The following is a 26271-nucleotide window of genomic DNA, read 5'->3' on the forward strand; positions in this document are numbered from 1 at the left end:
TTCCTCCCACAGTCCAAAAAAAAATGTGCAGGTTAGGTGAATTGGCCATGCTAAATTGCCCGTAGCGTTAGGTGAAGGGGTATATGTAGGGGAATGGGTCTGGGTGGGTTGCTTTTCAGAGGGTCGGTGTGGACTTGTTGGGCTGAAGGGCCTGTTTCCACACTGTAAGTAATTTAATTTAAAAAATTGTTCCAATGTTGTAAGATTACATAAGCACACCCCTGACAAAAGGCAAATTCAGAAAACAGACAGTCTCACTTGCAGTTCTCCAGTCCAGGAGGAAAGAACATCAAAAGGTAGTTCTGAGAGAAAGAGAAGCCCAGTTTTCACTGCAGCAAAGAGAGATGTGGCAGCTTTGTTACAATTCTCACAGCTTATGTTGAATACTAAAGCAAAGATCCCTGGTTCTGTAAGAGCCTGACCACACCCATTCAAACTACTTCTATTATTCCAACTTTTTAACAAGCTTCTACTGTCTTACAGGTTGTTTGGCACCTCTCATTCAATTTCTCTTTTAAGAAGAGAACAAAATAACCTCTCAAAGCCACTGCATCATTACACACAACACTTAAGCAGCAGCTGGATGAACACTTAAAAGACCAAGGCATAGTAGACTATGGACCAAGTGCAGGTCATTGGGATTAGTGTAATGCTTGTTTGTTGACATTTGGTGGGCTGGAGGCCCTGTTTCCATGCTGTAAGATTTTATGACACAGATATCATACTTTGTGTCATTCCTTTATTATGAAGTAAACTATCAATGTAGAAAGCACAAATGAAACTGGGTATGAAAATTGGCAAAGCTATTACTTTTGGAAAAAAGTGAATTTAATTTACATCAGAATATTCTTTAAAGTGGAACACAACCTCTCCACTAAAAAGTTTAAAAATGTGTATTCACATCAGAAAGTAAAAAATTAGATAGCAGAGTCGATTGCTTTAAAATTACATAAGCAGCTCATCCAACTTCTAAAAGGAGTAAATGTGAGGCAGTGTGGGCCATCAACACCAGCAGAATTGTCACTTTAGCACAAATCTGCAACCTCAGATTCCACAAATCAACATTTCTCATCAAGCCACAGATCAACACTGGTTTAAATCGAATGTGCGTGGAGTCATGTCAGGAGCAGCACAGGCATACATAAAAATGAGGTGTCAACCTGGTGAAGCTATCAAAGAGGACTACTCATGTGCCAAACAGCATAATCAGCAAGTGATAGGCAGAGGTAAGTGATCCCATAATCAATGGATCAGATCTAACCTTTGCAGTCCTGCAACATCTAGTTGTGAATGAAGATGGACAAGTAAACAATTCATTGGAGGGGAAGTCTCCACAAATATCTCCATCCTCAATGATGGAAGAGCCCAGCACATCTGTACAAAAGATAAGGTTCAAGCATTCACAGCAATCTCCAGTGAGAAATGCCAAGTTAATGATCCATCTTGGCCTCCTCCAACACTCCACAGCATCACAGGTGCCAATTCGATTCACTCCACTCAAGAAAAAGTTAGACACACTGAATACTGTAAAGGTTATGGGCCCAACAACATTCCGGCAATAGGACTGCAAACTTGAGCTCCAAAATACACTAGCCTAGCCCTTCCAGTTCAATTACAACGCTAGCATCCAGATCACATGTCCTGTACACCAAAAGCGGGACAAATCCGACCCAGCCAATTATGACCCCCATCAGTTAGTAAAGTTGATCATTAGTAAAGTGATGGAAGCTGTTGTCAACAGTGTTCAGCAATATCCTGCCCAGTTTGAGTTCTGGCAGGGCACTCTGCTCCTGACCTCATTACAGCCTCAGTTCAAGCATGGACAAAAGAGCTGAATTCCAGTGGTGAGGTGAGACAGTGATAGCCTTTGACATCAAGGCTGCGTTCAATGAAGTATGGCATCAAGGAGCCATAGCAAAACTGGAATCAATGGATAATAGGACCAAACTCTCTCCTGGTTTGACTGATGCCTGGCACAATGGAAGACGGTTGTCATTGTTGAAGGTCGGTCATCTCAGCTCCAGGAGACTTTTGCAGGAGTTCCTCAGGGTAGTGTCTCAGGCTCAACCATCTTCAATTACTTCATCAGTGACCATTCCTTCATTATAAGGTCAGAAATAGAGATATTTGATAATGATTCCACAATGTTCAGCAGAAGTTACAAGTTGTCAGATACTCTCGCAGACAGTGTTCAAATGCAGAGAAAGGTTTTCATGAAAGAGGCTTGTGGGTGGTGGCTGAGATATAAATGGGAGGGGGTTGGAGTTGTGGGGCGGGGGGGGGCTGGGAGAAGATAGCTGAGAAAGTGATAAGTAAATGAAGGTGGGGAAGATGATGATAGGAGATGATGATAGGTCAAAGGAGGGAGTGATGTACAGGTCCGGAGGCCAATACCAAGGTGGAGGCTTGGGACTGGGATAACTTGGAGGGAGGGGAAATGAGAAAACTGTTGAAATCCACATTTATCCCGCGTGGTTGCAGGGTCCCAAGGCAGAATATGAAGTGTTCCTTTTCCAGGCGTTGGGCGGTAACAGTTCGGCGATGGAGGAGGCCAGGACCTGCATGTTCTTGACGGAGTGGGAGAGGGAGTTGAAGTGTTCAGCCATGGGGCGGTGGGGTTGGTGGATGTAGGTGTCCCAGAAATGTTCTCTGAAACGATCCGCAAGAAGACATCCTGTCTTCCCAATTTAGAGGAGACCACATCAGGTGCAACGGATGCAGCAGATGACATTGGTAGAGGTAGAGATAAATTTGATGGCTGTGGAAGTATCCCTTGGGGCCTTGGACGGAGGTGAGGGAAGTGGCATGGGTGCAGACTTTGCACTTCCTGCGGTTGCAGGAAAAGGTGCCAGGAGTGAGGTGTGGGCTATGGACCTGATGAGGGAGTTTCAGAGGGAATGGTCTCTCTGGAATGCTGATAGCGGTGGGGAGGGAAAACATATCTTTGATGGTGGGGTCCGTTTTAGTTTGCAGAAAATGATGCAAGGTAAGCGGAGGTTGGTGGGGTCAAAGATGAGGACGCGGTGGGGACGGTTCTGTCTTTGTTACATTGGGAGGGGTGGGGTTCAAGGGTAGTGGTGCGTGAAGTAGAGGAGATGCACTAGAGGGCATAGTCAACCACATGGGAAGGGAAATTGTGATCTTGGAAGAAGGAGGCCATTTGGGACTTTGAGATGGAGTTAGTCATCCTGGGAACAGATGCGGTGGAGGCAGAGGAATTGGGAATAATAGATGACGTTTTTACAGGAGGTAGCTGTCGGTGGTCTTGTAATAGATGTCAATGGTTAGTCAGTCACCAGAAATGGTGAAGGAGAAGTCCACAAATGGGAGGGAGGTGTCCAAGGTGGTCCAGGTGAATTTGAGGTCTGGGTAGAAGGTGCTGATAAAGTTGATGAACTGTTCGACTTCTTCATGGAAGCATGAGGTTGCACTGATACAGTCATCGATATAACGGAGGAACAGGCTGGGAGTTGATGCTGGTGTAACTGTGGAACATGGACTGTTCCACATACCTGACAAACAGGCAGGCATGGCTGGGTCCCATGCAGGTGCCCATGGCTACCCCTTTGGTTTGGAGGAAATGGGAGGATGGGTAGGAGAAATTTAGGGTGAGGACCAGGTTAGCCAGGCAGATAAGGGTGTCAGTGGAAGGGTATTGTTTGGGACAGCATGAGAGGAAGATTCCTGAAGAAGGACTTATACCCAAAACATCAATTCTCCTGTTCCACGAATGCTGCCTGACCTGCTGTACTTTTCCAGCAACAGACTCTTGATTAATATTCAAATGCAACAAGATCGAGACAATATCCAGGCTTAGGCTGATGAGACTATGACAATGACAATCTAACCACTATCCCTTGACATTTGATGGAGTTACCATCACTGAATCCTCCACTAACATTCTTGGAGTTATCATGAACCAGAAAATCAACCATACACAAACAGTCGTGGCCACAAGAGCAGGTCAGAAGCTAGGAATACTGCAGTGAGTAACTTACCTCCTGACTTCCCAAAGTCTGTCCCCAAAGATAAAAGTCAGTACTATGATGGAATACTCCCTAATTGCCTCAATGGGTGAAGCTCCAGCAACTCAAGAAAGTTGAGACCATCTACAAAGCAGCTCATTATGCTGACACCACATCCACCCTCTCCACCATCTATGCTCAGTAGCAATGGTGTACTATCTATAAGGTGCACTGCAGAAATTTACAAAAGATCCTTAAACATCATTTTCCAACATTTTGGTCACTTCTACTAGAAGGACAAGAACATCAGATGGATGGGAACACCACCACCTCCAAGCCACTCACCATTCTGACTTGAAAATATTGCCATTCCTTCATGGACACTGTCAAAATCCTGGAGTTCCCTCCAGAAGGGCATTATGTGTAAACTTACAGCACATGGACAGCAGCAGTTCAAGAAAGCAGCTCACTAACACCTTCTCAAGACAGACTAGGGACGGGTAATAAATGCTGGCCAAAGCACCAATGCAATTTTTAAAAATTGGTTTTGAATTTTCCAACGTTAGGAAAAGCCAGGAACATGAAACTTGCTTTGAGTAATGTTACTTATGCAAATATCTACAATGGGTTTTTGAGTAGAAGGGAATTTATATCTTTTTTCCTTGCGGAAAAGTGGGGTCAATGTTCCCTGTTCATTTGGAAAGTTAACATATCATAATAGTAGCAAGTACCATGTAGTACCTTAGCTGCAGAATCTCTTGTTCTTGCTGAGGCAGTAAATATCAGTTTGGTCGGTAAAATATTGGAAGAAGTTGTAACCAGAATTTCAGCAGCAGTGTCTATTGAGTACTGCATTGATGATAAGTCATTATGGAATAGGGTAGGGCTCAACAAAATACATGAGTGAGAAAAGACTCAATCTTGATATGGCAGTTTCAAAATTGATGATTGCCACGATGTGGAGGTGCTGATGTTGGACTGAAATAGACAAAGTCAAAAGTCACATGACACAAAGTTATTGTCCAACAGGTTTATTTGAAATTTGAGTTCTGCTCCTTTGTCAAATAATTTTTAAAAATTTGTTTCTTTTTGATGGCATCTTGGAATTTGGCAATTATCAACGTTGAGTGCCGAGGCTGTTGCAGCGATGCCTTTGACATGGGGTTGGGGGGGGAGGGGGTGGTGGCGGGGAGAGATGTGGTGTAGTTGCTGAAGTGTTCAGTGATGAGAACTGTTCCTGGTTTGACAGGTCTGTGGGTGCTGAGTTTCTGTAGGAAGTGTGTAGTGTTTGACAGAAGCTGGGGATTTCTTGTTTGATGGCTTTCAAGATGCCCTCAACATCTCCAGAGAGGTTCTCACACAGGGTCCCATTGCCTGATATCATGGGTCCCATTGCCTGACATGATGGGACGTCCAAGTGTGTTGGCTTTATGCATCTGTGAGGTGTATGCAGGATGAATGTGCACAGAATATTCTGATGGTCTGGATCGAAGGTTTTGATCACTGTTGGAGTTGACAGGAATGTTCTTTAGTCAGATCAACAGGTAGTCTGTAGTGTTCCTGGCTGTTCAGCTGTAGATATGCTTCTTTGCAGTAGTCCATTCTATTTTGTACGACAATGGTTCCTCTTGTCTGCTGGTTTGATGATGACATTGCAGTTGGTCTTGAGTGTGTGGATGGCAGTGCATTGTGCTTGGGTGAGGTTCTGGGCTCTAGTGAGTGTGGCTAAAGAATCTGGCATTGATGCGTCTCCTAACAACTTGAGCACACATGTTGAGCATAGGATAGTGGACTTCCAGAGGAGTTCAATTCAGCTTTTTCTTCAGTTGCCGCTCTTGGATGTCGCTGCTAACTATTCCGGTTCATTGGTATCTCAGTGGGCTTGCTGCTGACATCTTGGAGTTTGTGGAAGAATTCCCAGAGTTGCATTTACCTGATTTTGGTTGAGCCCTTGGCTGAGAACTTAGATTTCATCTGTTTGAAAGGTATTGGAGGCTTAGTTACTGCTGATGGTGATACTGAGTTTCTCAGGTTCTCTGCTCTTGGTGTGTATATAGGTGGCTTCGTCTGACAAAGGAACAGCACTCTGAAAACTTGATTTCAAAAAAATGTGTTGGACTATAACTGGGTATCATGTGACTTCTGACTGAGTTTCAAAACCTGTTGAGGTTTATTAAAGGTAAATAGTTTAGTTGATTCTATTTGATCTTGTTTCCTTTTGCTTAATAAAGCTTGTTTTATTGGTAAAATAAAAATTGCAGTATTGCATGCTTATGTTCCAGTGAAATACTACTCATCAGAACAAAAAAATGAAGTTTGATTGCAGTCTGGAATCTGGCATGTTCAGTAATGTTGCAGCTGAGATCACAACACTTTCAATGTCTACACAGCACAAATTAGGAGCATGGTAGAACAGTATTCACTTATCTTCATGAATGTAACTCTCACACCCATTTCCAAATCAAAGCGACCTACTGATTAAAACTGTGTTGTGATACATTTGATCATAACAGGATAATAACCAACTAATACCAACACTAATTTGTGTGATGTTGTTTAAAAAAACACTCAAGAACAAGTATAGACCATTCAGCCCTTTGAGATTGCTCTACCATTCATTAAGATCATGGCTGATCTGATGTTAACCACAAACCTCTGTTTCTGCAAATGGCCAATCTTCCATAATCTTGCAATCTGTTATCTTATAGTTTATACTCTATCAACTCAGAAAAGAAATGCTTCCTCACCTTAGTCTTAACTAGGTGCCTCCTTATTTTTAAACTATGACCATGGTACAAGAGTCTCTGACAAGAGGAAAAATCCTTTTAACATCCATGCAATCCAATCTCCTTAAAATCTTACATGTTTCAATTCAGTCACTTATGACTCTAATCTCCACAGGATACAAGCTTAGCTTTTCATCATAACACTATCTATTCATTCCAGGTATGAGTCTAGTAAGCTTCCTCTGAATTGCCTTCCCTAAGTATGGTGACCAATAATGTGCAGATACAGGAAGAATTTGCAAACTCCACATAGACAGTTGCCCAAGGCTGGAGTTAAAGCCAGGTTCCTGGTGCTGTGAAGCAACAGTGCTGACCATTGAGCATCTGTGCTGCCCCAAGCTTCTGTGATGCATGCGCTAGGGCATCAAGAATGCTTAGACAGCAACTTCTATACTACATCTACCACCTTTAATGACAAGGCAACAAATGCCTTGAAGCATCATTTACCTTCATGTTTGCCTCCAAGGCACATACCATCTTGACTTGTAATTTCATTGCCTTTCCTCCTGTGTCACTAGGTTAAAATCCTGGAATTCGATCCCTAATTGTACTGTTATAATCTTATAATGTGAGCTAAAACACTCAAGACTGTCTTGTAGTACTGAATTTTAAGATGTTTGTCCTGCAGGACCAGTTATTTGATGGAAACACCATTATCTCCGAAAAGGCAATTTGGGATGGGCTGTGCATGCTACCCTGGCTACTGACACCCATATCACAAAGAATGAAAAATATACCCCAGTACTGTCTCAGAATTTATTATTCTTTCCATTTTTAAAAATGTCATTCGTACGCAACTAACGATGCATTCTGCTCCTAGAGTTTCTTTCTCACTGGAATGTAATGCTGCAGAACATAATGAAATACGTCATTGACTGTACTTTTACTGATGAAATTAATCTCACTTTCCAATTGACCTGAACAAGTTCTGTCTTATTCTCTTATAATTGCATTTATTTACATTTAAAAGACTTATTTTAGACCCACTCCTTTCTGAAAATGATTGCAAAATTCGATCTTGTAATGGTCAGTGCTACCCAGAGGCTCTTTCCATCTGAGGTAATTCATTAACCTTGCCGCATTGCACATTACATGATCTAGAATGTGATGCTCTTAGAAACTCACCTTTCAGGTGACTTTGCCAATCTGATTTATCCAATTCCTAAAATACTTACAAACACTTCAGCAGAAACTCTTTCCTATTTCTTTGATGACATTGGTAACCACATGGGCCATCTGTAAATGGGCCCTCCCAAAAAACTGGAGGTTTCTCTCCAGCACCGATCAAGTGCAACAACAATTGCCTAGACACTCAGATTCAGTTTTCTGCAGTTATCACCCTGACCAAATAGTCCTCTGCTACCACAACATTCCCGTTAATTCCATGAGGCAATAAGATACCAGAGCATATCGTAGGCCATTCAGCCCATCTGGTTTGCTATCCAATGAGATCAGAGCTCACCTAATAGTCCTCAATTCCATGATCATGCCTTTTCCGTATAACACATGATTCCCTTCCAGACTTAAAGTTTCTGTAGTTCCCTCTGCTTGAATAGCTTCCTGAGCCATAATACCATAGTCAGTAACCCATTTATGCTGCAGAACCCACTTTTGTCCACACAAGCTGTAACAGCCTCAAACAAGTACAAGGGCTGAGTCTCCTCCACATCTAGCTTCTTTATCCATAAACATGCAGCACTTACAATTGCACATTCTATTCCTAGGCAGACCAAATCAAACTCTATTCAAAAGGGTATGACTGCCTCTTGGATCAAACTGTCCAAGTAAATTCCAATATGCCTGATGTGTCTAAGTGTCAGAGCTCAGCTTGCAGCTAAACGGAGTTTGTACATTCTCTCCATTTCTGCGTGGGTTTCTGATGGATGCTCCTGTTTCAACGCAGAATCCAAAGATGTGCAGGGTAGGTGGATTAAACGTGCTAAATTGCCCATAGTGTTCAGGGATGTGCAGGATAGGTGGGTTAGTAATGGGAAATATAGGATAGGGGGATGTGTCTGAGTGAATGCTCTTTGGAGGACCAGTTGGGCCAAATGGCCAGTTTCTACACAGTGGGGATTCTATGATCTAAATGATTCAGAGTCAATGTTCTTTAAGCTGCAGACATTTTCTGCATACATGTTTTCCTTGAATTACATTGACAGCCAAAATGTTTCATATACATCAGCCATAGCCATCTTTGTTGCATATCACTTATTTATTATCTTAATTCACTTCCATTTAAAGTGTCTAGACCTATTTTTCCTTATATTTTTGTTACTTGAATAAAATATTTTACTCAATGTAATAGAAATTCCTTTGTTTAGAGAAGCTAAATAGAAAATATTATACTCACCTGTCAGTCACTTGCATCCCTATCATGACACACCTTGATTTTTGTTTCAGAATGTGAAGTTTGACTGGTACTTTGAAATGTCAGCAACCACCATTCCATATCCAAAGAAACTGCATTCACCCACTTAATGTTTAATATCCCATGATAACTCAGTCTTCTACTCGATCCTTATCCTGAAATCTCCTTCTGGTTCAGCAATGATACACTATTGCATGTCAAGGGGACATGTTTAGATTCATTGTTGTTGGAGATGCTCATTACCTACCATTTACATTTGCCACCTGTAAGTCCAAGCTGTTGTCAAGGTGCATACTAAGAGTCACGAATGGTGCTGAGTATTCTGCAATCATCAGCATTTCTTTCGGTATGATGGAGGGAAGGTCATTAATGCAGCAGCTGAGGATGGTTGAGCCTTGGTTACCACACTGAGAAATACCTGAGAGATCTCTATGGACAGAGATGAGTTATTTCCTTTGTGCTAGATAGGACTCAAACCAGTGAAAGATGTTCCCCTTATTCTCATTCACTCCAGTTCGCTTAGGGATCCTTGATACCACACTCTTTAAATGAGAGTTTACTGTCAAGAACAATTACTCTCACCTTACCAATTGTGGTCAAATATTTTATTCATGTTTGGCGAAAGCTGTTATGAGGTCAAGTGCTGAATGACCTTGCTAGAACCCAAACTGATCATCATTGGCTCAGTTACTGCAAAGCAAATGTTGCTTGATGGCATTATTAATGACCCCTATCCATTATTTTGCTGACAATCAAGGTGTGATGGTAATTAGCCGAGTTGAGTTTGTCCCACTTTTTGCGGACAGGGCACACCTGGGAAATATTCAACATTGTAAGGTAGTGCCAGCTTTGCGGTTGTACTGGAACAGTTTGGCTATCAGTATGATTGAAATCGAATTATCCTGAGCCTCTTGATCACAAATGAGGTTATTACTGTGACACAATGTAACTGAATTGCATTGTGCTGTTACGTCGATACATACATTGAGCAGTCACCATGTGTAATTATCAAGCAGCACATTTGGATAAAACCAGTTTGGCTTGATTTGAGCTTTGATCAATATTGTCTGACATACATGTCATTATTTAATAAACTACAATTAAAGAAAAATAAACTTTAAAATCTAGGCGGGTTTGGTCCTTTGCCTGTTTTTTTGTATGGAGTGATTGCGACCAATTGAATAAATGGTGATGTTTGCCATCCAGTGTTATTATTAATGCCATAGTTTGCTCCTTTGTTTTGTGAAGGCATATTCTAGCGGTTTATAATTCCTCTTAAAAGAAGCTTGATAAATTACACAAGTGGACTGCTCAATGTATGCATCATTATAACAGCACAATGCAATTCAGTATACATGGTGGCACACTATTAACCTCATTAGATCAGTGATCAAGAGGCTCAGGATATTAGAAGCTAGGTTTGGTGTCATGTAGGTTTATTTACTAATATCTCTTGAGCAAGATGTACAAATGCTACAGCAGTTTCAGACAAGGGCAGATGTCCAATTAAATTGTCTTGTCATTTAAAAATGGTGCAAAGGAAATGTAAAACAATTATGGCCCAGGTAGTCTTACTTTGGTGGTGAGCAAATTGTTAGAATCAATCCTGAGAGATTGAATAAACTGTCAGTTAGAAAGGCATGGATTAGTCACGGATAGTCAGCATTTCTTTGTTAAAAAGGTCATACCTTACAAATTTGATTGAATTATTTGAGAAAGTGACAAGAAGGATAATGAGGGTAGTGTAGTGTATGTAGTATATATAGATTTTAGTAAGGCAATTGACAGTCCCACATGGCAGATTGGTCCAAAAAAAGTAAAAGGCTCTTCATCACAGATTTATTTTTAATTAAATCCAAATTACACTATGGCAGGATTTCAACCCAGATTACTACAAGTCTCTAGCTTTATAGCCTAGCAATAATACCACTGTGCAAAAGAGAGGACTGCAGATGTTGGAGATCAGAGTCAAGAATAGAGTAGCAGGAAAATTGACATTACGGGAAAAAGCTCTTCATCAGGAATGAGGCAGGGAGTCTCTGGGGTGGAGAGATAAATGGGAGGGGGGGGTGGGGCTAGGGAGAAGGTAGCTAAAAGTACAATAGGTGGTTGGAGGTGGGGGATGAAAGTGATAGGTCGGAGAGGAGGGTGGAGCAGATAGGTGGGAAGATGATTGGCAGGTAGGACAGGTCATGAGGATGGTACTGAGCTGGCAGGTTGGAACTGGAGTAAGGTTGGGGGGAGGGGAAATGAGGAAACTGGTGAAGTCCACATTGATGCTCTGGGGTTGAAGTGTTCCGAGAAAGAAGATGAGACATTCTCCCGCCAGGTGAGAATGTGGTGGTGAGGGTGGTGGTGAGGGAGGCCCAGGACTTGCATGTCCTCAGCAGAGTGGGAGGGGAAGTTGAAATGTTTGGTCACAGGAGGAGGCCCAGGACTTGCATGTCCTCGGCAGAGTGGGAGGGGAAGTTGAAATGTTTGGCCACAGGGTAGTAGGGTTGATTGGTGCGGGTGTCCCGGAGATGTTCCCTAAAGCATTCTGTGAGAAGGTGTCCAGTCTCCCCAATGTAAAGGAGACCGCATCGGGAGCACAAGATACAATAAATGACTTGATGGATGTGCAGGTGAAACTTTGATGGATGTGGAAGGCTCTTTTCGGACATTGGATGAAGGTGAGGGTGGTGGTATGGGTGCAAGTTTTTGCAATTCCTGCGATGGCAGGGGAAGGTAGGTTGTTGGGGGGGCGTGGACCTGATCAGGTAGTCACGGAAGGAACGGTCTTTGTGGAAAGTGGATAAGGGTGAGGAGGGAAATATATCCCTGGTGGTGGGGTCTATTTGTAGGTGGCAGAAATGTCGACGGATGATGCAGAGGTTGGTAGGGTGTAGCTGAGGAATGGGGGTGGGGGACGTTCTGTCCTTGTTGCGAGTGGAGGGGCGGTGTTTGAGGGAGGAGGTGCAGGACATAGATGAGATGCATTGGAGGGCATCTTCAACCACATGGGAAGGGAAATTATGGTCTTTTTAGAAGGAGGTCATCTGGTGTGTTCTGTGGTGGAACTGGTCCGCTGGGAGCAGATATGGCAGAGGTGGAGGAATTGGGAATGCAGGCTAGCATTTTTGCAAGAGGTAGGCTGGGAAGAGGTGTAATCTAGATAGCTGTGGGTGTTGATGGGTTTGTAAAAAAATGTCAGTGTTAAGTTGGTCGTCATTGCTGGAGATGGAAAGGTCTAGGAAGGGGAGGGAGGTGTCAGAGATAGTCCATGTGAATTTAAGGTCGGGGTGGAATGTGTTGATGAAGTTGATGAACTGCTCAACCTCTTCACAGGAGCGCGAGGTAGTCATCAATGTAGCAGAGGAAGAGGTGGGGAGTGGTGCTGGTGAAGATGACGTAGCCAAAGAGACAGGTATAGTTGGGGCCCAAGCAGATGCCTACGTCTTACGTTTGGAGGAACCAGAAGTCATAGATTCAGAATGGGATTAAATGAGATATGAGGAAAAGCTGTTTTACACAGAGGGTGGCAGGTGTCTGGAATTCACTCCCTGAGTTGGTGGTGGTGACAGAGACCCAAAATTCTTAAAACCTGTTTTTGCAACTTCAGTGCTATAAGCTGCATGTCTGTGGACCTAGGAAGATGGGATTAGAAAGGGCATCTGTGTATCTTTGGTTTGGCATGGACAACATGGGTAAATGGCACCCTTCTGTGCTGTATCATTTCCACGGCTCTACATTCTAAATACAGAAGTTAGAAAGTCACTATTGTAGCGTTTCACTGTAGCTTTGTAAAGGCAGCATCTTTCTGTCTGATTCTCAATTCAAATACATTACATGCCATGAGGATTCTTGATTCATATGACAAATATAGAGTTATCTCACAACAGTCTTGTTAAGTCTAAGTAAACTTTTCATGACATTACTCAAAACTATTCAATATTTTTGACACTGACCAAGTGGACTCTCAGCCCTGCAGGTTTTAGTTGTTGTTAAAGATTTCAAATAATTTTATTTCTGTTTTCCCCCAGTTAATGAATATTTCTCCTTCACTATTTCTTTCTCCATCTGATTTGACATTAAATTCTCTATTCTAACTAGTATTTCCACTTGACTTTGCATTATTGAGTTCACAAAACTTCATTCTGATTGATAAAGAGATTCTTGATCCCTTGTAGAAAGCAGCACTTATTCCATCACAAACTATCAGCAACTTGGAACATTAAATATCATTGGCATAAGATGGATATGCAAACATTTATCTAATATATGTCATTTGCTGCCCAGCTACAGGGAAATTTTGGTCCTACATTCCCCCTTAAATGGATGTGAAATTTATAATCTGATTACCCGAGTTTGTGAGATAGAACTTTTGATATCAAAATGAACATAGATACAACTTAGCTGAACGATGAACTCAGGGCATGGTTAGGAACATGGGACTGGGATATCACAGCAATTACAGAAACATGGCTCAGGGATGGACAGGATTGACAGCTTAATGTTCCAGGATACAAATGCTACAGGAAGGACAGAGAGGGAGGCAAGTGAGGAAGGGGAGTGGTGTTTTTGATAAGTGATAGCATTACAGCTGTATTGAGGGAGGATATTCCCAGAAATACCATCCAGGGAGGTTATTTGGGTGGAATAGAGAAATAAGAAAGGGATGATCACCTTATTGGGATCGTATTATTGACCTTCTAATAGTCAGAGGGAAACTGAGAAACAAATTTGGAAGGAGATCTGTTTTCTGTAAGAATAATAGGGTGGTTATGGTAGGGGATTATGACATTCCAATCATAGACTGGGACTGCCAATAGTGTTAAGGGTTTAGATGGAGAGGAATTTGTTAAGTGTGTACAAGAAAGTTTTCTGATTCAGCATATGGATGTACCTACTAGAGAAAGTGTAAAACCTGACCTATTCTTGGGAAATAAGGCAAGGCAGGTGACTGAGGTGTCAGTGGGGGAGCACTTTGGGGCCAGAGACAATAATCCTATTAGTTTTAAAATGTAGTGATGGAAAAGGATAGACCAGATCTAAAGGCTGAAGTTCTAAATTGGAAGAAGACTAATTTTGACAGTATTAGGCAAGAACTTGCAAAAGCCGATTGGGGGCAAATTTGCAGGTAAAGGGACAGCTAGAAAATGGGAAGCCTTCAGAAATGAGATAACGAGAGTCCAGAGACAGTATATCCCTGTTAGGGTGAAAGGGAAGGCTGGCAGGTGTCGGGAATGCTGGATGACTAAATAAATTGAGGTTTTGGTTAAGAAAAAGAAGGAAGCATATGTCAGGTATAGACAGGATAGATAGAATGAATCTTTTAGAAGAGTATAAAGGCAGCAGGAGTATACTTAAGAGGGGATCAGGAGGGCAAAAAGGGGACATGAGATAGCTTTGGCAAATAGAATTAAGGAAAATCCAGAAGGTTTTTACAAATACATTAAGAACAAATGGGTAACTAGGGACAGAATAGAGCCCCTTAAAGATCAGCAAGGCAGCTTTTGTGTGAAGCCGCACAAAATCAGGGAGATACTAATAGAGTATTTTGCATCAACATTGACAGTGGAAAAGGACATGGAAGATATAGAATGTAGGGAAATAGATGTAGACATCTTCAAAAATGACGGCATTACAGAGGAAGAAGTGCTGGATGCCTTGAAATGCATAAAAGTGGATAAATTCCCAGGACCTGATGAGGTATACCCTAGAACTCTGTAGGAGGCTAGGGAAGTGATTGCTGGGCCTCTTACTGAAATATTTGTATCATCGATAGTCACAGATGAGATGCCGGAAGACTGAAGGTTGGCTAATGTGGTGCCACTGTTTAAGAAGGGTGGTAAGGTCAAGCCTGGGTACCATAGACCAGTGAGATTGACGTCGATGGTGGGCAAGTTGTTGGAGGGGATCCTGAGGGACAGGATGTACATGTATTTGGAAAGGCAAGGACTGATTAGGGATAGTCAACATGGCTTTGTGCGTGGGAAATCATGTCTCACAAACTTGCTTGAGTTTTTTGAAGAAGTAACAAAGAGGAATGATGAGGGCAGAGCGGTAGATGTGATCTATTTAGACTTCAAGTGAGGCATTCGACAAGGTTCCCCATGGGAGACTGGTTAGCAAGGTTAGATCTCATGGAATACAGGGAGAACTCACCATTTGAATACAGAACTGGCTCAAAGGTAGAAGACAGAGGGTGGTGGTGGAGGGTTGTTTTTTCAGACTAGAGGCCTGTGACCAGTGGAGTGCCACAAGGATTTGGAGGTGAGCATAAGAGGTACAGTTAGTTAGCTTGCAGATGACACCAAAATTGGAGGTGTAGTGGACAGTGAAGAAGGTTACCCTCAGGTTATAACAGGATCTTCATCAGATGGGCCAATGGGCTGAGAAGTGGCAGATGGAGTTTAATTCAGATAATTGTAAGGTGCAGCATTTTGGGAAAGCAAATATTAGCAGGATTTATACACTTCATGGTCATGTCCTCGGGAGTGTTGCTGAACAAAAAGACCTTAGAATGCTTGTTCATAGATCCTGGCAAAAGGAGCTGCAGGTAGATAGGATAGTGAAGGCGGGGTTTGGTATGCTTTCATTTATTGGTCAGAGTATTGAGTACAGGTGTTGGGAGGTCATATTGCGGCTGCACAGGACATTGTTTAGGCCACTGTTGGAACATTGCATGCAATTCTGGTCTCCTTCCTATTGGAAAGACGTCGTGAAAGTTGAAAGAGTTCAGAAAAGATTTACAAGCATGTTGTCAGGGTTGGAGGATTTGAGCTATAGGGAGAAGCTGAACAGGCTGGGGCCGTTTTCCCTGGAGTGTCGGAGGCTGAGGGGTGAACTTATAAAGGTTTTAAAAAATCATGAGGGGCATGGATATGATAAACAGGCAAAGTCTTTCCCCTGGGGTGGGGGAGTCCAAAACTAGAGGGCATAGATTTAGGATGAGATAGGAAAGATATAAAAGAGACCAAGAGGTAACTTTTTCATGCAGAGGGTGGTACGTGTATGGAATGAGCTGCCAGAGGAAGTGGTGGAGGCTAGTACAATTGCAACATTTAAAATGTCTTGGGATGGGTATATGAATAGGAAGGGTTTGGAGGGATATGGGCCGGGTGCTGGCAGGTGGGACTGGATTGGGTTGGGATATCTGGTCAGCATGGACGGGTTGGACTGAAGGGTCTGTTTCCATGATGTATGTCTCTATGACTCTAATATTTGTGATATATCATATAAATCTTATGTCCTTACCAAATAGTTTGATGACATGCTATCAGATTGATAATCTAATCGACCAAAATAAAGTGATGATGATATTACTTCTCAGAGGAATGGAGATTTATTCTACATATCCTAAACGATTATGTGGATTTTTAATAGTTTATTCAGAATCCTACTGTGATGAAGGATAAAGGACAAACCTCTGCCAATAAAGCAGGTTAAAGAATATGTCAAATATTTAAGTTATTAATTTGGCTAAATGCAATTAGGGATTCAAACTATTATTTTTACAACCTACCAAGAATCACTCACATGCAAAAATTATAAATTGCTAAGCTAAAATCTGAAATATTGTTAAAAATCAGTTACAGAAGCTAAAGAGCCTTGTGCATTTTATGAAAAGGCAAACATTCTGTTGAAGTTTACGAACAGCAATAATTAACAGCTCTAATTTTGATACTGATTTGAAATTTGTTTCACAGTTCTATTTATCTATACTTGCTACTCACAAAACAATATGTCTGTAAAATATAACAGAGCTAGACAGACAGACAATGTCAGGGGGCTACATAAACAGCAATTGGCACAATGACCTAATTACTTTCACTGGAAAGTAACATTAGCAGATTCATTTTGTCTTGTTCAAAAAGTTGTCTCATCAAGTTGCCACATTTGTGTCTGCAACACCAACAAATTTCAGGTCAAAGAACGTACAAGAATGCAAATACGGAATTTAAGTTCTTTTTGGTAGACAGTTTGTTATTGATACTTACAGCTTATTTCCCTCTTTCAGAGGCTTCAGACAAAGGCTAAAATTTTGAAGTGAGTATGCTCACACCTGCACATACCTGCTTTATACAAAACAATATTTATATAATTGCTGCAAAATTACGAGGCTAACTGATATAACTGCAGAGAGACTGGTATCTCATCAGCAAATGACCCTCTGTTTACTTGTGCGCAGTACACTAGCTGTGGTCAGCTAGCTCAGAGTCAGTCACTTGACCTGAGGAGATTCTCATCTCCTGCTTACATTGGTCAGCCAAGGCTTTCCTGATTAGCGAAGGTTAACACGGGCTGTTAATGAACTTTTAGTCAATGAGGTCAACGAGGTTCCAATCAGTACATCCCTCCCCTCAACAACCCCCCCCCCCCCCCCCCCCCCAACCCCCCACCCCCAAGTCCAGGGATTAGGCAGAGTCTTTGGCTTGTAGCTTTTCCTGCAATTTTTTGCCCCAAGTATGGGTTCCTCTGATTCAGACTCTGACACTGGTGCTGAGTACCAGGTGACGATAGCCTGCTTCTTGCATCTGGAACATCTTGGGAGAGTTTTGTCCTCTTCTTGCACTGGTAAAATGATATTGAGCCTGCACCCATCTCAGACTGAGGTTTACTCAACAATAAACAGAGGGGTAGAACCTCTGGTTTCTGACAGTATGTTGAGGGGCCAGGAATGCTCTGCACTTGCCCCATTTCAGAGGTAACAGCTTTCAAGTGATCCACTTGTTTGTTCAGGACTGTATTACCTACACAAACTTTGTAAGTGATGGGGCCTGACCTCGCATCTTCCTCGCCTCGTACTCATACAGAGCGATTTCCATGGTTCCAGCACCAAACTTCATTCCTTGAATTAAATTCTCTTGGCTATGTGGCCAACTTAGTATTCCTGCTGCCATTTCAACATCCAAGCTCCCCCACCTCCTCCCCAGGTCTGGGAATATCAGGTTTAATCTGGTGTAGAGTCTTCCATCCATCAGCAACTCTGTTGCATGGGTTGTCCGATAATTGAATAGTAATCTGGACAGTTTGTTATCAATTGACGCTATAGTCTGCTTCTTTAAACCTGCCAATGTTTGAACTGTTCTTTTCACTAGAACATTGAATGATCAATGGTATGGAGCTGTCCTTACATGCAGAAATCCATTTGACTTTAGGAAATATTCAAATTCCCTGCTGGTTAATGACATTCTACTGTCTATGATGAATACTTCCAGGAGTCAGCGTATCAGAAACAATGTTCTCAGTTTGTCAATCATCAGCCCTGAGTTTGCCAAATGAACTTTATGCACATCCAACACTTTGAATGGGCATCCACAATGGACAGGAACATTGCGCCCATGAAAGGACCAACATAGCCGACATGTAACCGAGTCCAGGGTTTTCCCAGCCATTCCGACAAATGTGGGGATGCTGCTGGTGGTAATTTTTGTTCTTGCTGGCATTCTGGGTACTGTCCCACCAATGCAGCCATGTCAGCATCCAACCCCAGCTGCCAGACATAGCTTTTTGCTAGCATCTTCATCTTGGAAACTGGTGGAGTTCAGCCAGTATCTGGAGTGACTGTTACTTGGGATAGTCACCCTTGCTCCCCATTATAATATGCCTTCCTCTACAGTGATCTGGTTTCACCAGGTCCAGAAAGGTTTAATTTGGGTTGTGATGGCCCATCTGTTTCCCCCATAACCACTAGCTGTTTTAATTTCACTAAGACCAGGTTTTTTGTGCCCACAGTCAGATGTTGTCAGCGGTGACTGGAAGGGTGTCCATGAAGTTCAAAAGCAAACCCGACTCTTCCAGGGGAGGCACCACCAGTGGAATATCTGCCAGTGGGAGGCAGCTCAAGGCATCCACATTAGTCACTTGGCTTTCTGGACGGTGATCTAACGTATACATCTTGAGAATTAAGACCCAATGTTGAATGCTACTTGTCTTGTCTTCCTTCAGTAGCCACAGTAGGGACTTCTGATCTGTTACTATGAGAAATTCCTTACACCAAAGACGACTGCCAAAATTTTCTTCTATATCTGGGCATCTTGTGTTCAACAGCAGTTGGAGTCCAGGAAGCATCCGCATTCCATTGGGCACCAGTGATCCAATACCACCCTGATATCATATGGGAAGGCATTGCATGTCAGTACTACCTCTGACTTCAGATCATAGTGGGGCAATACCTGAGGTGACACTAGCTGCTTTTTCCCATCCTTTAAAGGCTACTTCTTGACTATGCGACCATTTTCAAAGCTGACCCTTTGTCAATAGCAGGTGCAAGTTTGACTCAAGTCTGGATGACATAAATTTCAATTCAAAAGTAGATGCTTTATTTCTGAATAGCTGGCGACAGATTCTGGGTGACAACAAAGCCTTCTTGTGGTTGCATCCTTTGATGAATCGCTGCTCTATATGCACAAGCAGTATATTTTATAGGAATAATAGAGATCTACAAGTTACATGGCTGATTGCTATTACATTGTAATTACATGTCTTAAACAATGCCCAGTGATTGCTGACTTCCTGTGACGAATAGTGAATGTTTACAGGAACTGGTTATCGTATTCTTCACAATCGTATGTAAATGGATAAAGGTTTAGACAGAAGAATTTTGCTTTGTTCTTATTGTTGGTTTCACATACCCTTGTTAATAGGTAAGGGAAGGACTACATTGGGAAACAGGAGGCAGTGAGTATGGTTATGACCAAGGCTATCAGTCTTGTCCAGGAAGAACAAACACCTTTGCCTGAAGCTGAAAGTAAAATCCACATGTTTGGCTCCAGAACCTTGGAGTCAAGATTAGAGTAGTGCTGGAAAAGCACTGCAGATCAGGCAGCATCTGAGGAGCAGGTAAAAAAAAATAATGTTTCGGGCAAAAGCCCTTCATCAGGAATGAGGCCTCAAAATGAAGTTTGAGAACCACAAAATTATTCTTTTATGGTTCTCAAACTTCTTCATAAGGGTACCAATATGGAGACCAGGTTATGTATGAATTTTCCATCATAATTCACTAACCTAAGGAGAGACCTAAGCTCCAGTACAGATGTGGGAGCCAGGGCTCCTTTGATCACCCTCACTTTCTCTTCCAACAGGTGTAATCTGGTTTTGTCGATTCTGTAGCCAAGTAGTTTTTTGGGGTGCCTTGAACACAAATTTTTCCCTCCTAAGGCTTACTCCCTCCTCGGAGGGACATTTATGCACCACTTCCAAGATCTTCCTCTTCCATGCTCTTTATTGATCTTCCCTGTTATTAGTATGTTATCCAGATAAAATGCAACCTGGGATAGCCCTTGTAAAATGGTCTGCCGGAAAAGGGTGCAAGCCGATGATACCTCAAATGACAGTCTTGTATATTGATATAAACCATTATGTATATTAATTGTAGCATACTTCTGGGACTCCTCATCCAATTGCAATTGCAGGTAGGCTTGGCTTATATCCAGCTTTGTAAAGGATAGCCATCCCCCCCACCAACTTTGCTTGCAAGTACTCTATGAACAATTAAATTGCTTAGTAATATCCAAATTGGAACAAATAAAAATTAATATTTGGTTAAGTTATCATCCAGTTCCTATGGAGTTAAGGATCAGGTTTATGCACCTGCCAGAAGCAGTTTATTGTTTGCTTAAAATCCTCAAAGGTGAACTGAGCTTTCACACTTGGTAAGACCAGTGCTGCCCATTTGTAACCTACACTGTTTTGATAATTCCTTCACTCTCCAGCCAATTGATTTCCATCTCTAGTTTTATCCAAAAGGCAAATGGCACCAACCAGACTTTGCAAAATCTCAGAATTGCTTCCTGGCCAACACACAAAGTGACTTTGATCCCTTTGAAGTCCAAATGAAATAACCAGGATTATTAATGTGGCAGTAATTTTCTAATCCAAAAGTGTTAAGGCAATCCAGACGAATTTTTCTCCACCAATTATACCCCAAAGGCTTGGGCCTGAACCTTTTACTACTATCAGAGGTAACTGCACTAATTGCTTCTCATAGGACACTGGAACTGATGTCATAATCTGCCACACAGTTCCCCAGTATATGCTCTCAGTCTGACTGAAGTCTTGTGCAAACTTAAAGGTTAGAGTCCTGAGTGAATCTTTAAGGATGGATCTTCAACCACGGATACAGCTGCACTGCTGAAGGAGCAGAGCTCTAAAAGTTAGTGCTTCCAGCTAAACCTGTTGGACTATAACCTGGTGTTGTGTGACTTTTAACTCCATAGGAACAGGATGATAACTTAACCAAATATTAATTTTTATTTGTTCCAATTTGGATATCACTAAGCAATTTAATTGTTCAAAGTAGGAAGAGACTTTCCAGAGTGTGCACTCTGCTGGGTACCAGCCTATGAGTTTTCTTACTCAATTCAGCCCACAAGCCTTCTTGATCTCAGCTTGCCCCGATGCACCTTCTTGTGCTTGGCTGCTCCAATGCACCTTCCAGCCATCCCTAGGATAACTGTCCCGATTACCCCTTCTCAGGAAGGGAGTGCTCAGTACAGCCTACCAAACATTCCAGTTCTTGGGGCAACTGGCACTGGGGTGGCCTACCCACCTTCTGGTTCACAGGATGGCCTACCCACCCTCCAGCTCTCAGGACAACCCATGAGCCTCCTAGCTCCCAGTAAGGCCTGCCAGGCACAGGCAAGACAGTACAGGTGATAAACCAACAAGCACCAAGACAGAGTCCCTTCTGAAACACAGTCCATTACTATAAACAGTTGTCTTCAGAATGCAGCATCCATTCCTGGGAATGGAGTGCAGCAGACGGGCGGATGACAACCAAAGGCAGGGTCCACTCCTGAAGGCAGTAAATGCACACCCCACAGCACACAGGTGTTCAGTCTCCATAGAGGCTGAGTCTATCCTCAGATGACCAGGCCCACATGCAGGAATACAGTTTATTGTAAAACAGGTTCAGATAACTTAGGGGAAAGACAGGGTCCACTTCAACAGGCAAATGCAGCAAATGCTCACCTCCCAGCACACACACTGATCAGTCTTTACAGAGGCCTAGTGTACCCACAGGAATAACTTATCTGAAAAGCTGCATTATCTCACAGGGCCTAAGTCCAAACACCAAAAAGCAAAAACACATGCAAAGGAAAAAAAGAAAACCTAGAGTGCAAGGGTTAAGCCCTGCCACAAAAGTCAGCTTTGGGAGAAAGTGAGATCTGCAGATGATAGAGATCAGAGTCAAGAGTGTGGTGCTAGAAAAGCACAGCAGGTCAGACAGCATCTGAGCAGCAGGAGAATCTATGTTTCAGAGCCCTTGCCTGAAACATCGATTCGCCTGCTCCTCAGATGCTGCCTGACCTGCTGTGCTTTTCCAGAACCACACTCTTGACTAAAATCAAGATTCTCCTTTTCTCAAAAGTAATAACACAGGCTGTAACCAGCCAGTGGAACAGTTTCCTAATGACAACTGAATTACACCTGAAACACTGAAGATCAGGCAGTTTAGAAATCAGTCCTAAAAGGGAGTACCAGTCAGTCAACAAACTGGCTGTTTAATTCAGCCAGTTCAGAAATTAGGGTTTCCCAAAAAGAAATCAACCAACAGTACATGCTGGCTGTGGTCAGCCAGCACAGTCAGTTGCCTGATCTCAGATTCTCATCTCCTGTTTATTCTATTAAACAGTACAGTTTACAAACAATTAACATTAACAGCTGTATACAAAGAAGCAGCAATTTACAAGGGAGAGGGGCAGCAAAGCCAGACCCAGAACCCCAACGTTCAACCAGTTTCTAGGGAAATGAGGAAAAAACATCAAATCCCACTTTCAGTCACCACAAAAGTAGCAGTAACAAATACAAGACAGACCAAATTAGATAAGGTAAGGTGTATAGAATACAGACACTACGCCCCCCCCCCCCCGCTTCTCCTCTAATACCCAGCAAGCCACCCATCCCTCCAACCCTAAGGCAGCCCAACCCTTCTGGCTCTCAGCCTGCCTTGACACATCTTCTGGCCACCTCTGTGACGGCCTGTCCTGTTTCCCCAACACCTCCCCCCCCACCCCCTGCACAATGTGATCAGGACAGCCTATCCACCTTCTGGCTTCCGTAAGGTTCCTTCGCACTTTCCAGCCACCTCTAGGACATCCTGCCCCAGTACCTGCCTAGGGTGACAGTGCTAAGGAAAACCTACCTGCTTTCTGGCTCTCAGTCTGCCCACATACCATCTGGCTCTCACCTCCCCCCCCCACCCCCGACACATCATCCAGCCACTTTTGGGACGACATCACGCAGGGCAGCCCACAGGCCCTTTGGATCTTGGCCTACCTCACACACCTTCTGGCTCTCAGCCACTCTGACACAGCTTCCGGCCACTTCTAGGACAGCCCATCCCAATTACCCCTTCTCAGGGTGACAGCGCTCAGAACAGCCTACTCATCTTCCAGCTCTTGATGTGACTGCTATCAGTGCAGCCTACCCACCTTCTAGTTCACAGGTCATCTTACCCACCCTCTGGCTCTCAGGGTGGGACAGCTTTTGGGACAACCTGAGCCTCTGAGTACACACGAAGGCCTGCCAGACCCAGAGACACACAGGGCAATAAACCCAACAAGCAACAAGATAGAGTCAGAGTCAATCATTAACAAACAAACCCTTCTGGTACAGGGTCCGTTATCATAAAGATTTCTCTTCAGAATGCAGAGTCCATTCCCAGGAACAGAGTCCATTCCAGTATACAGAGTACATTGTCAGAAATGGAGTCACTCCAAACTGCAGAATCCATTGCCAAAAATGGAGTCCACAACCAAGGGCAGAGTCCACTCCTGAAGGCAGGAAATACACACCCCACAGCACACATACAGGCAGTCAGTCTCCACAGAGGCCCACTCTCAGGTGCACAGTACATTGTAAAAGGAGCAGTTAACTCAGAGGTTTGGTCTACTCCCAGACTCCAGGATACAGTAAACACTCACCTCCCAGCATACACATATCTGTTCAGTCTTTACAGAGGCCTAGTCCACTCACAAGAGGCCAGGCCTACCACACAGGAACAGTTGTTCTATGAAGGTGCAGCTTCTCACAGGGCACCAAAGATTGGAAATATATCCAGAAAAGAAAGAAAACCAGAGTGCAAGGGCTTAGCTCTGCCACAAAATCAGCATAGTTCTTTTCTCAAGGTAAAAGAAAAGAGCATCACACAGACTGTACTCAGCCAGTGAACCAGTGAAACAACAGTTCTCTAATGAGGCCTGAATTATGCCTAAAGCACATTGACTGCATAAATCAGGCTATTTAGAAATAAGTCCTCAATAGAAGAGGAATATCAGGCAACAAACTAGCTGCATAGATCAGCCAGTTTAGAAATTAGGTTGTTGTTTTTCACTGTGTCCTACATACACAACATAGGTGCTGGGGAAAGAAAAATAACAAGTGTTTAGGAAAATAAAACAAAATACTGGAAACAAGGCCATCTGCATAGAGACTGTCTCACAAACAAAAAATCAGGAACTAAGAAATCTAAAGTTAAAAATCACACAACACCAGGTTATAGCCCAACAGGTTTATTTGGAAGCAGTAGTTTTCGGAGCACTGTTCTTTAATCAGACAATGACCTGATGAAGGAGCAGCGCTCCGAAAGCTAGTGCTTCCAATTAAACCTGTTGGTCTATAACCTGGTGTTGTGTGATTTTTAACTTTGTACACCCCAGTCCAACACCAGCAGCACCAATTCAAGAAATCCAAGTCGGCTTTGAGGCTCTTCCCCTTTTTCTTTTCTTTTCCCCAAGTTCCGGTTCTGGTCTCAGCCATTGCATGAACCCGGGACTGCTGAAATAACAGCCAATTGTGTTGCTCAGTAATTATTTAATGTAGGTTGTCCTCTCCAGCCAGAGTTAGAAGACCATTGGAACATCTCATGTCTATGATTCAGGCCACTTTTCGATGGGCTGGTTTCTGTCTGACATTTTATTCAGACAGAGATTAAATTCACTTATTTCAGCTGGAGGCAAGTATAAATCTAAAGCAAGTCATCCTAAAAATGCTACAACAGATTTGTAGTGTTTTGCAGGGCACTAAATCATTGACTGCTGCACAGATTCAAAAAAATTACAATGATGACTTGACATATCTTGGATGACTTCCTGGTGATATTATGTTGAAATAGATAAACGTGTGAGACCAGCTCAGCATCTATAGAGATTTCCAGCTGTCTTTGAGTCCAGACTGAAAGACAAGATGGAGGAGTTGGGAAAGGAAGAAGTATTTAAAAAGTGATGAATCCGACAGTTTAGATGAGCAGTATAATATGTCACAGACAAAAGGGGAATGAGTGTCACTTTAAATTATGATTGCTTCTCTCATTTTAAGCCCCAAGACAATAAGGTATTGTTTTATTTAATCCTTTCCCTATTTACTCCGGTCTCTTACTGAGATAAATTGAAGCAAGTTCCCCAAACCCCAATTTTTGAAATAAACTCATAACAAAATTCTTTAAGATTAAATCACTTACAGAATTTATTAACAAATAATCTGAAACATGAGAGAATTGCTTCACTATTTTGAGTGCACTCAAGATATGAAGAAAGACAAGAAAGCAGTGCAAATAGGTTAAAAATTGCAGCTTAAATGAAGTAGAAACTATTAAAAATCTGTTCACATGGGGATGTAAGAATAGTTTTTTTTCACTCAGAGGGTTGCAGGTATCTGGAACTCACAGCCTGAAGGATAGTAGAGGCAGAAACCCTCATAACATTTAGAAAGTATTTAAATATGCATTTGTGATGCTAAGGCATACAAGACTATTGGCCAAGCACTGGAAAATGCTCTTTGAATAGATGGTGCTTGTTTTTGACCAGTCCAGGCTTGAAAGGCCAAAAGGCCAAAAGGCCTTTTCCAGTGATGTACACAGCTATGTACTCTATGGGGTTACAACTTTCTGGAGATCTGATAATTGTTTTTTTGATGAATTGGGCCCAGTCATTTTTCTTCTTTCAGACCTAGAGTCCTGCTCTCCTTCTGGAGGTCAAACAGTAATTCACTTAGAATACCAGAATTGTAAGTTTATGCAAGTCAACGATTTCTAATTCAAGTTATCTATTCTTAATAGACACAGAACTTAAAATCAAAAATAGAGAAGCAAATTCAGTTTTCCTTGCGTTTTCTCTGCATGTCCTTCAGCCATGATGCGCCTTCATCTTTGGCAGATAGAAAA

The 26271-nt window shown here is 42.6% G+C and overlaps 1 long non-coding RNA gene across 1 annotated transcript in view; it reads right to left on the bottom strand.

Annotated features, from left to right (window-relative positions):
• The window catches only part of LOC140487601 (uncharacterized), a 74360-nt gene extending 50174 nt beyond the window's left edge, over positions 1–24186 (bottom strand). The window contains exon 1 of the long non-coding RNA XR_011962848.1: positions 24035–24186. This is a non-coding gene — a long non-coding RNA (uncharacterized lncRNA). The remainder of the gene's footprint in view (positions 1–24034) is intronic.
• Between the last annotated feature and the right edge of the window lie 2085 nt (positions 24187–26271).

The sequence above is a fragment of the Chiloscyllium punctatum genome, chromosome 2 (genome assembly GCF_047496795.1).
Source record: "Chiloscyllium punctatum isolate Juve2018m chromosome 2, sChiPun1.3, whole genome shotgun sequence".
NCBI lineage: Eukaryota > Metazoa > Chordata > Chondrichthyes > Orectolobiformes > Hemiscylliidae > Chiloscyllium > Chiloscyllium punctatum.